The sequence below is a fragment of the Nicotiana tabacum genome, chromosome 18 (assembly GCF_000715075.1).
Source record: "Nicotiana tabacum cultivar K326 chromosome 18, ASM71507v2, whole genome shotgun sequence".
In the NCBI taxonomy this organism is placed as follows: domain Eukaryota; kingdom Viridiplantae; phylum Streptophyta; class Magnoliopsida; order Solanales; family Solanaceae; genus Nicotiana; species Nicotiana tabacum.
Window position 1 is genome coordinate 13,602,458 of NC_134097.1, and position 11,095 is coordinate 13,613,552.

An 11,095-nucleotide genomic window follows, 5' to 3' on the forward strand; every position below is an offset into this window, starting at 1 on the left:
TGGATTTTTGTTATTACACGTTGTGTCTTTGTTATTTCTTGTTGTTGTTATGTTATTATTTTTTGAGTCGAGGGTCTATCAGAAACAACCTCTCTACCTTCACAAGAGGCAGAAGCTAGATCTCTACAGATCCTTAGGTAGACAATTTCTTTACTCTCCAGGCTTCTTAATCATATTGAAGGATCTTTTTCTGTTGAAGACATGACTGTTAGTTTGTGAGCAAGCTAGTGCAATCATTAGACAACAGAACACTGAACTTACAGACGTGCATGGTATGAAAGTAAATAACATACTTATATTGTGAGATCTTTACTTGTTGATATTTTAGCTCCAATGCCAACTTGTTTCCTAGCTATCAAAATATTAAAGTGATTAGCCCTTTCAATTTGTGTTGTTATAGTAACAATTACAGTAACTAAGAAAGCAAATTTCACACCCTCCATCTGCATTACATGGATCAAAACGTATATAAATATTAGAGAGTACTTATTAGAGAGAAAAAGTAAAAAAAGAATTCTATTCCTATATAAGTTAACCCTATAGGGTTTTTTCTCCGCATATTACTTTAAAACCTAGAGTTTTGTCGGCTAATCTTAAGGCAACCCTTCCTCGATGAAAATCCAAAGAAACAAGCGTTCAGTTAAAACACCAAAAAAGCTAATGGCATATCTACCCAACGGAATCACTATCGATATTCACTCAAATTTACCCGTGTGTCACACCTCCTTTTTCTCTAGAGGATAGGGGAGTTTTTTCAATTAAAGTGATATTGTTCGAAATGTGATTATTTGTTTATTCAGATTCGCCACTTGGGATAATTTATGGTGTCCCAAATCACCGGTTTATTTTAAATTCCAAGTCGAGGAAGTTGACTCTATTTATGGTCTGCGAACATAGAAGACCGGGTAAGGAATTCTGTTAATCCGGGAGAAGGTGTGAGGCACTCCCGAGTTCCGTGGTTTTAGCACGGTTGCTCAACTATTAATAATTGGCCTAATTATCTGATTAATACATATTTAAAACTTATTGTGCATTTTAGCTTTTTAACCGCTTTTAATTATTTATGGAGTTTATTTGAACGGCGCGATGTCGCGCACTCATTTATTTTTGTACACATTGCGAATCGCGCCACGTGAAACGCACCCGCGATTTACAACGTGTTAACTTTTATTATTATTATTTGAAGTTATAGTCGAGTCACGTGAAATGCACACTCGAATTGGGGATTACGCATCATGACTATGCCACGGGAACCGTACCCATAGTCACGATGATTTATTATTAATCGCGCTTAAAATAACTAGCGCATTTGAATTATTTTCCTAATCTCTGAGATTATTGTGGAAGGTGTAAAAGGTGGCCTTATTTTTAGGCTTTTTATTTGTGAGCCTTGTTGGCACATTTGTAGCCTTTTATTTAAGGCCTTGTTGGCCAAATAAATGGCCTTGTATTTTGAGAGGATGTGGCCAATTGTTGGCCAAGCATTTCTTTCTTCTCTTCCTATATAATGAGGACTCTCTACTCATTTGGAAACACACCAACAAGACTTGAGTTTTCATTTCTTGTTTCTTCCGTTCTTCCTTTATTAAGAGTGTTTTGTATGACAGTTAGTGTTGGGAAGCACTTGTGTGAACCCTTTCTTTGGAGTGATCTTGTGAGGTTATTCCCTTAGGGTATTTGGGATTAATTAGAGTATTTACTCTAATTTTGTACTCTCTTTTGTACTCTTATTATTAGAGTAAATTGCCCCTCTCCGCTTGTGGACGTAGGTCACTTTGACCGAACCACGTTAGATTTGTGTCTTCTTTATCTACTTCAATTGTCGTTGTTATCAACTTCCATTGTCTTTGTTATTACCATTATACCGTTGTCTGGCTATATTTTGCACTACCCGGGTTCCCAATCCTAACAAATTGGTATCAGAGCCGGATCTAACCAGGTTAGTTTCAATAGCCAAAATGACTCTAACAAAGACCTATGTTGAGAAATTTGACCGAAGTGCAAATGTCGTAATGTGGCAATTAAAGATGGAAGCTATCCTAATTCAGGATGGCTTAGACTTGGCGTTGCAAGGAAAGGAGAAGAAGCCGGTTAAAATGACGGACGAGGAGTTTGCCATCATAGACAAAAAGGCAAAAGAGGGTATCATTTTAAATCTCTCAAATGAGGTTTTACGTGAAGTTTTGTAGAAACCACAGCTAAAGGCATGTGAAAAAAATTGAAAACCTTATATATGAAGAGGACGGTGGAAAATAGACTTTACCTGAAGCAGAAGCTTTATACAATTCGTATGGGTGAATGTACCTCTATTCTCTCTCATCTTGACACCTTTGATTCCATTCTTATGGATATGAGTAATATAGATGCTGAAATTAAAGATGAGGATCAAGCCGTGTTACTGCTTTGTTCTCTACCCCCATCTTTTAAGCATATAAGAGATACTATGCTTTATGCAAAGGATAATATCTCTTATAAGGATATTAAATCTATCTTAAAATCAAAAGAACAGATAGATAGTGATATTATTGGGGAAGCTAGTGGAACTCAAGCGGAAGTTGGCTTGTTTGTTAGGGGCAAATCCGACTCCATATCCAAATACAATAATTTACAGTGTCGCTATTGTCATAAGAAAGGTCACAATATCTCTGAATGCTATAAACTGAAAAATAAAGAAAAGCATAAAGAAAGAAAAAATGAGCACAAAAATACTGACACCGCCGAAGCTAGTGTAGCAACTGATGAGATTGAGGGAACTATATTTTTAGCAACTGAAACTAGTTTCAGATTAGACAATGAGTGGATTTTAGATTCTGGTTGTTCATATCATATGTGTCCTAGCAGTGACTTATTTTCTACATATGATTCAGTTGCAGGTGGAGTTGTCCAACTGGGTAACAATGTTACTTGTAACGTTATTGACAAAGGTACAATTCGATTCAGAATGCACGATGATGTGGTGAGAACTCTCACCGATGTTAGATATGTTCCTGAGTTGAAGAAAAATCTCATATCTTTGGGCACTTTAAAATCCCTTGGGTGCAAATTCACTAGTAAAGGTGAAGTTTTAAAAGTTTTTCAAGATGCTCTAGTGATCATGAAAGCACACAGATCTGGTTCGTTGTATACTTTATTGGGCTCCACTGTTATAGGCCCTACTGCAGTTTCGGTATCAGACAACTTGTCTGATTTTGATGGCATTAAATTTTGACATATGCCCATTGGGGCTTTTGCGGAGAAGGTGAAGCAAATTTACTATATCAGCCAAAATTAGGCCAAGGTGGAGATTTGTAAAAGGTGGCCTTATTTTTAGGCTTTTTATTTGCGAGCCTTGTTGGCACATTTGGAGCCTTTTATTTCAGACCTTGTTGGCCAAATAAATGGCCTTGTATTTTGAGAGGATGTGGGCAATTGTTGACCAAGCATTTCTTTCTTCTCTTCCTATATAATGAGGACTCTCTACTCATTTGGAAACATACCAACAAGATTTGAGTCTTCATTTCTTGTTTCTTCCTTTCTTCCTTTATTAAGAGTGTTTTGTATGAGAGTTAGTGTTGGGAAGGACTTGTGTGAACCCTTTCTTTGGAGTGATCTTGTGAGGTTATTCCCTTAGGGTATTTAGGATTAATTAGAGTATTTACTCTAATTTTGTACTCTCTTTTGTACTCTTATTGTTATAGTAAATTGCTCCTCTCCACTTGTGGTCGTAGGTCACTTTGACCGAACCACGTTAGATTTGTGTCTTCTTTATCTACTTTAATTGTTGTTATCAACCAGTGTTGTGAAGAGAGTGAAGCGAGAAAAAATGACAACCCCCATTTCGCTTAAAGCGAGAAGCGAGAAGCGAAGCGCTCGCTTTTTTGAAGTAAAGCAGAATTTAAAAAAAAAATTAAAATAAATACTGCATAGACAACACATGTAATTGTAAGCAAATGTTCAATGCTTCAATGTAAAGGATATAAAAATTAGAGGAAGGGCAGTTTTTCTCTGTTAAAAACTGGGCAGAGAAAGAACCCAAGGATTGGCATCAATTCTGAGAAAGAATCGAAGGTAAAAAAAAAATATTCGCCAGCATTTCGCTGCTATTTGGACGTTGAAACAGTGAAAGAAAAAGAAGAAGAGGAAGAAGAAGAAGAAGAAGAAGAAGAAAAAGAAGGAGGAAAATCAGAACATACCTGTTGCTGTTGAAGACTTGAACTTGAAGTTGAACAATAAAAGACAGAACAACTTCGTTTTTAATTAAATAGCCTGGGTCTGTTTAAAAACAAAAAAGCGGTCGCTTGCTTCGCATCGCATCGCTTGGTCGCTTCTCGCTTTCTAGTAGGAAGCGGTCGCTTTTTTATACCTGAGTCACTTCACCCATGTGAAGAGGGCACTGAGTCGCTTCGCATTGCTTCTCGCTTAAAGCGAGGAAGCGAGCGCTTTTTTAATCACTGTTATCAACTTTCATTGTCTTTGTTATTACCATTATACCGTTGTTTGGCTATTTTCTGCACTATCCAGATTTTCGATCCTAACAGAAGGTCTCACAATTATGGAATTATTTGCGATTAAGTGTTATATAAATCTAAATTACAGGGTCTATTAAAAGTTTAAAATTGAATTGGGAAATACGTAAGTGTGGCAGGAGTTTAAACAAACAATTGAAGTCCTTATGGGAGTCTTCATTAATTAACGAATGCATCAACTGAAATCTCACGGCCTGCACAATACCTCGGTCATTGTTAAAAGCATCTCAAAATTTGATTCACATCACCAAACAATTAATTACTTATCTCAAACATAAACAAACAAGCTTAACTGGAGACATCGAAATGGGACATAAATCATCAAGACGGAATCAAACCATTAAAATAGAGAAAGATAAAATGTAAAAGACAAAGCAAGAAATGAACCTTTTATTGCTGAAATATTCCGACGGTTATAGTAAAAGAAGCTCCAAAACAATGAATCTTGAGCGAGCTATAGGACAAACACTCGAACCGGAAACCTCGATCGGCAACAAGAAATCGAACTAGGAATGGACAGATCAACACACTCATTTTTGACCCCTTTGAGACCGATAGCTTTTCCCATCTCAACTTGGCGATTCTAACCGGAGCTTTCGCTTTAAGTTCAGGAGGACTGGGTTTAAGAGCTTGATTGGCTGCTGGTTTTAACGGAGAACAATTTTGCTTGGTTGAAGAAGAAAGAGTTGCTACTTTTTCGTGCTCTTTTCTTGCTTTTTTTTTTCCAGATATGTTTTGCAAAGGATGTATCCTCTGTTTTTCAGGTGTCCTCCTTTAGTCTGTTCAAGTGAGGTTCTTATGTAGCATCAATTATATGAGTATTCTTGGAGAGCAAGCAGCCATTTTGGATAGGAAATGGGAACCGACCCAAGACATGTGATGCGCGTGTGAGAATAAGGACGAATCTATAAATCCTTCACGTCCACTTGTTAAAAGATCAATTCAAAAAATGTGAATCTTCAGTATGAGAATGTGCATGTGTATATTTGGAAAAAGACAATTAATTAAAAGAAATCTTTGCTAAATGTCACTTTTCCATTGGCTTCTTATTTTATTTTATTTTTTGGTTTTCTTTTAAGAGATAAAGTAGAATTACTACACAACGTATTTGTTAAAAACATTAAAAATTGCACTAAACTAAAGAAGAACTATATCTTCTTCTCTTTTTTTTTGGGAATTTCTTTTTTTCTTTGTAAATGAAGATAAAACTTATACTAAAAATGTGACTCTTTTTTTTTTTCCAATTTCCTTAAATAAAACATATAAAAGGGTAAAACAAAGTTTAAATATGTAAATTAAACTTAAAATTATTTACATACTAAAAGTGGTAAAAATTCTAAATATCTAAATATGGTAAAAAATTAGGTGCTCACAGCATGCCCCTCTTTGCTTGGAAACATGAAGAGTTTTCAGGCAAGAACAAGGTGAGCCATGTGACTAATTTTTGACCAAATTATTTTAAAAAAAAACCGGAAAATAAACAAAAGGGAAGGGTGCAACCGAGTCCTGGTTTTGGACAACCTACATATCCCGGGTTATAAGGGAATTAGGTCGCGTGTAGTCCAAGGAGGATTATGGCATGATGAGTTAGAGAGTCGAGTGAGGTTTTGTCGAGGCTCCGGTCCGTGGTCCTGTTATTACATCAAAATCAAAATCTAAAGGAATTAAACAAGCCTATCAGCTATGAGTTACAAGATTCCTATCTATAAGTCTTCTGAAACTTGATCTTGAGTCTTGAATGATTCTTCATGCAGACTTTTGATTTGAATCTTGATGCTTGCTAGTTGCATGTGCTAGTTCATCTTCTTCGGCTTCTTCGGATCAAGTGCTCGTGACTTCAGCCATGTCTTTAGCAGTTCACATCTTTCATCTGCTTCTGCATTTTGGATTCACTTCTCTTTTTTCTTTTTTTTTCTTTTTTTTTTTCTGGATTGAGACTTCTTCTTTTGGTCATCTCGAACCCTGTCGACTCGTATTCTTGAGGTGAGCTTCTGCTACTTCTAACTTGAATTGACAATAGGACTGGAGGTTGCCCTTATTCTTCAGGAGGGATCCTGCTGTCTCTGACTTGAACTTGAAATGAATTCCCTCATTTTTCAGGTGGGCGCTTGCTACTGACTTGAAACTTAAAGTGACTCTGAAATGAATTCTGAAATGTATTCCCTCGTTCTCCAGGTGGGCGCTTGCTACTGACTTGAAACTTAAAATGACTCTGAAATGAATTCTAAAATGTCTTTCCTCGTTCTCCAAGTGGTTACCTGCTACTACAACAAAACAGACAAAACAAAAGAAACTTTTCTGCCCCAGTTTGCACTAGGAAGATTTGTGAGTTGTTAGCAGAACTATAAATCGCCTGCGCTGCTAATGAAGGATGCAATGATGAGAGTAAAATTAAAGACTCGACTAGGATGTGCGTATCATAGGGATGAAGCTTGAATAACCCAAACTAGGAAGTGCACCTCCTAGGGGTAAAACTTGAATGAATCAAATTAGGAAGTACGTCTCATAAGGATGAAACTTAAATGAACCAAACTAGGAAGTGCGTCTCGTAAGGGTGAAATCTCAATTTAGGAAGTGCGTCTCATAAAAGTATATCCTGAAAGACCCAGACTAGGAAGTGCGTCTCCTAGGGGTGAAACCTTTAACCTAAAATTAGGAAGTGCGTCTCTTAAAGAAATAAAAATCTGAAAAACCCAAACTAGGAAGTGCGTCTCCTAAATTTGAGATTGAGCTTGCGAAAAACTATAAACTAAGCTTGACTATGCTAAAAACTGACTCTATTCTCCAGGCGGGACCCCTGATTTCAAGAAAACTAAAGATTGATAACTTAAGAAAACTAAAAATTGACCTTTTTAAAAAAAAAAAAAATCCAGACTTCCCTTTTTTAAAAAAATTATTATCCTAAGAGAAAATTCATCAGACTAGGTTTTAATCTTAAGAGAAAGATTCATCAGACTAAGATTTTTATCCTAGGAGAAAATTCATCATACTAGGTTTTCTTATCTCAGGAGAAAATTCATCAGACTAGGACATTTATCCTTGGAGTAACATTCATCAGACTAAGTTTTATTTATATTAGGAGAAAGATTCATCAGACTAAGATAGTTTTTAAATGTAATTCTTTTTTGTTATCTTAGGAGAAAGATTCATAAGATTAAGATTTTTATCCTAGTAGAAATTCTTCAGAATAGGTTTTCTTATCTTAGGAGAAAGCTTCATCAGACTAAGATTTCTATCATAGGAGAAAATTCATCATACTAGATTTTCTATCTTAGGAGAAAAATTCATCAGACTAAGATTTTTATTGGGAGAAAATCCATTAGACTAGGACTTTTTATCCTAGGAGGAAAAATGTGAAGAGCAATGGCAACATTTTATGCACACTAGGAAGACAGATAAAGAGAAAGATTTGAGAATATCCCTTTGTCGGATCTTCTCTTCTTTTTTTATTTTTCTTTCTTTTCTTCTCTTTTTTTTTGTTGCTTTTGAACCAACTTCCGTGCATTGCTTTGTTCTTGTTTCAAACAAAGAAAATTTTGTCAGTTTTAAAAGTGGTGGTTAGTTTGCAGCCTTGAGTCTTGGGCAGCTTGGCTTTTACTCAATCAACTTGAATCAGTTTCAAGAGACTTTTTGCTCTGCATCAACCCTGATTGTTTCACACCCAGTACCATTTGTATTTGTGGCTCAGTCAGCCTTATCTTAAAAAAGAGATTTTTTTCTTGGATAACCTTTTCTGATATCTTGGATGGCCTTGCTTTTGGAGCAATTTGTCTGTCAGAGAGAATCACAAATGGTAAGAGACTTTTGCACGATGTGTACACTTCATAATCATTGTTCGGTACTACAGAGAATCCCTGATTAACCTTGAGGTTATCTTTGCTTGCTTTACCCGAATAGGCCAACAAAAGTCTTTTTGGGGGAAAGCCTTTGCATGAATCCTCATGAATGCATGTTGACCGTAAAAACTGAGTGTGCTGGCCAAATTTACTTTGTGCAACTGAAAAGCTGGTAGCAGATTTTGAAATCTTTTCTTGCTTGTTTTGACAAGGACTAACTCAGAGTGAAGGATACAATGATGCAAAGAAACAAGTATTAACAAAAAATGCCCCTGTCGGAAGGACAGAAGGAAGAGTTTTTTTTGTGGTAACTAGCCTTAATGATCATGACATGCATTTTGGACTTAACGGTCTGATCTATCAAACTGACCAAATCTTCCCTTTTACCATTCTTATGACTTTGAAGTCAGGCTTGTTTGTGCCAATCCTTTGCATCAGCTTCACGACTCACTATCGACTAATGGTGCCCTGGGAAATTTTCATCAACAAGTCTCTCTCATTTATTTATCTCTACTTACCATCGTCTTACAGTGCCCGTGAGGGTTTTCACTAGTAAGACTCTCTCATTTTTTTCTTTTTTATTTTTCTTTTTCTTTTGCTTTCTAGTGTGAGTAACTGACAGTGTTCTATGTTACGTGACAACCGTTGCTCATTGCATGCTTCTTTTGGCATTCTTGAAGGCATATCTTATCTTTATTCGGAAGGTTTTTGGATAGGATTGGAAAGAAAGGACGACATAAGGCTCAAAAAACACTCAAAATGAGGGGTTGTAGACTTACAACTCTTGGAATCGACTCTTTCAAAAGTGGAATAAAATTATTGTCCCAGTTTATGATACTGGAGATTTTTGAATTTTTTTTTTGAATTCTTATTTGGTTGGACTGAACCGTGTAAAGCTGCCTACGTATCCTTTTTTTTAAAAAAAAAAGAATCAAGTCTAACGAAGTTCAAACCTCTAACTTAACTTCTTCTTCTTTTATCTCTATCTTTTTTTTCCTTTTTTTCTCATTTTTTCTTTCTTTCTTTTTTTTCTTTTGTTTTTAAAATAAGTTGCCCTAACTTTTATTTTCTCGGGGCATGATCTTTGACTATTCTTTATTTTTTATTTTTTATTACTCTAAGAGTTTTCCCAGTTTGTACTCTTAGGGCATGAACCTTTTTTTTTCTTTTCTTCATATTTTTATTTTTTTTGGACTTTTAACTCTAAAATTGAATCCAAAAGAGGGCGGTCAAAGAAAATAATACAGGCTCAAAAAGGGTAACGAAGGGTATAAAGTGTTTGGATAGCAGAAAAAGGGTCTCCCAACCTCGAGAATGCCAAACATAGTATCCTTTCGCAATCATAGCATTGATGAACATGTTGCTTTCTGGGTCTTTTTCAGTGTAAAGTTGTATGAGCAGTACTTTCCTTGCAGTGAATGACCCTTGTCAATTTGGATGACTTTTCTTGGATTTTGTCTTAATGTAGAAGTTGCATTTTGCCACTAAACAGATCCATTTCAATTTGTATGGAATACATCTTCTTTTTAAAAAAAATACTTTCTATCTCTTAGTGCTAAACAAGCTTCAACCCGTCTGATCATCCTTAAGCCCGATCTTCTCAATGATTCAAAAGGTAGAGTTCCTTAACTATTATGAGCATGACTGCTTTTGTTCCATGTAAACTTAGCTCATGCTTATTTTCCAAATGTTTCATGTCTCTATTCATCTTCAAAAGTGTCTCTTTCTCACTTATCCAATTCAATACTAAATCAAATTTCTAAGATCTGGCCAAAAATTACGCATGCATGTCATGTCACTAGAACTAGCGTGAAAAGAACTATGCACAAAATGGACACAAAATGATGGGCTATTTTTTATTATTATTGAATAAAGGATATTAGGGCCCGATAACACAAAAAGAATAAGAATATGCGATAAAATAAGCTACCATGGCTAAAAGAGGAGTGACTTTCCAGTTACTAAGCGACAGCTTAGCCACAAACTTGCACATCAGCATTACTACGACATTCAAAACCAAAACACTTGGAAAAAATTCTCATGTCTCCCTATCATCAAATCATCCCGAGCAAGGCATGTCCTATGCTCAAACCTGGTAAAATCAACCAACATTTGCCTCCCCTTTTGATTTTTTTTTCCGCCAACTTGTCTACTTGCCTTTTCATAACCTTGGTTGGATCAACAATAGCGGTGCTCATTCCATTGGTTGAGAAGATGTTTTATTTGCGAGGGATCTTGGCTTGCTTTTGTGACTCGCCATTGCAAACCAATAAACCGACTACCTTTAACCAGGTTTTATTTCAAAACAACAAGCATGTTAGAATGAACACTCTCTCTCTTTTTTTCTTTTTTTTCTTTTCTCTCCTTTGTTTTTGTCGCTCTTTTTTTTCCTTTTCAAACCATTCTATCAAACCCGATGTGGGTTGCCTACGTATCATGTGGGAACATGAACCCACATGAATCAGATCTTGCGTAGTTCGGGAAGAATAGAAATAAATGAAATAAACTTTCTTTTTTTTGGATTTTGAATTTTTTTTATTTCCGAAAGAAAGACTCATAGAGAAGAAAGAAAATATTTTTAAATTTTAATTTATTTTCTTTTTTTTCCGAAAGAAGGACTTCTACTTAAGAAAGAAACAATAATTTTTTGGTTTTTTTTTTTTTTTGAATTTTTGGGAGAAAAACTTCCAGGAGAGAAAAAATATATATTTTTGAATTTTGGTTTTATTTTTTTTAATGAAAGACTTCTATAAA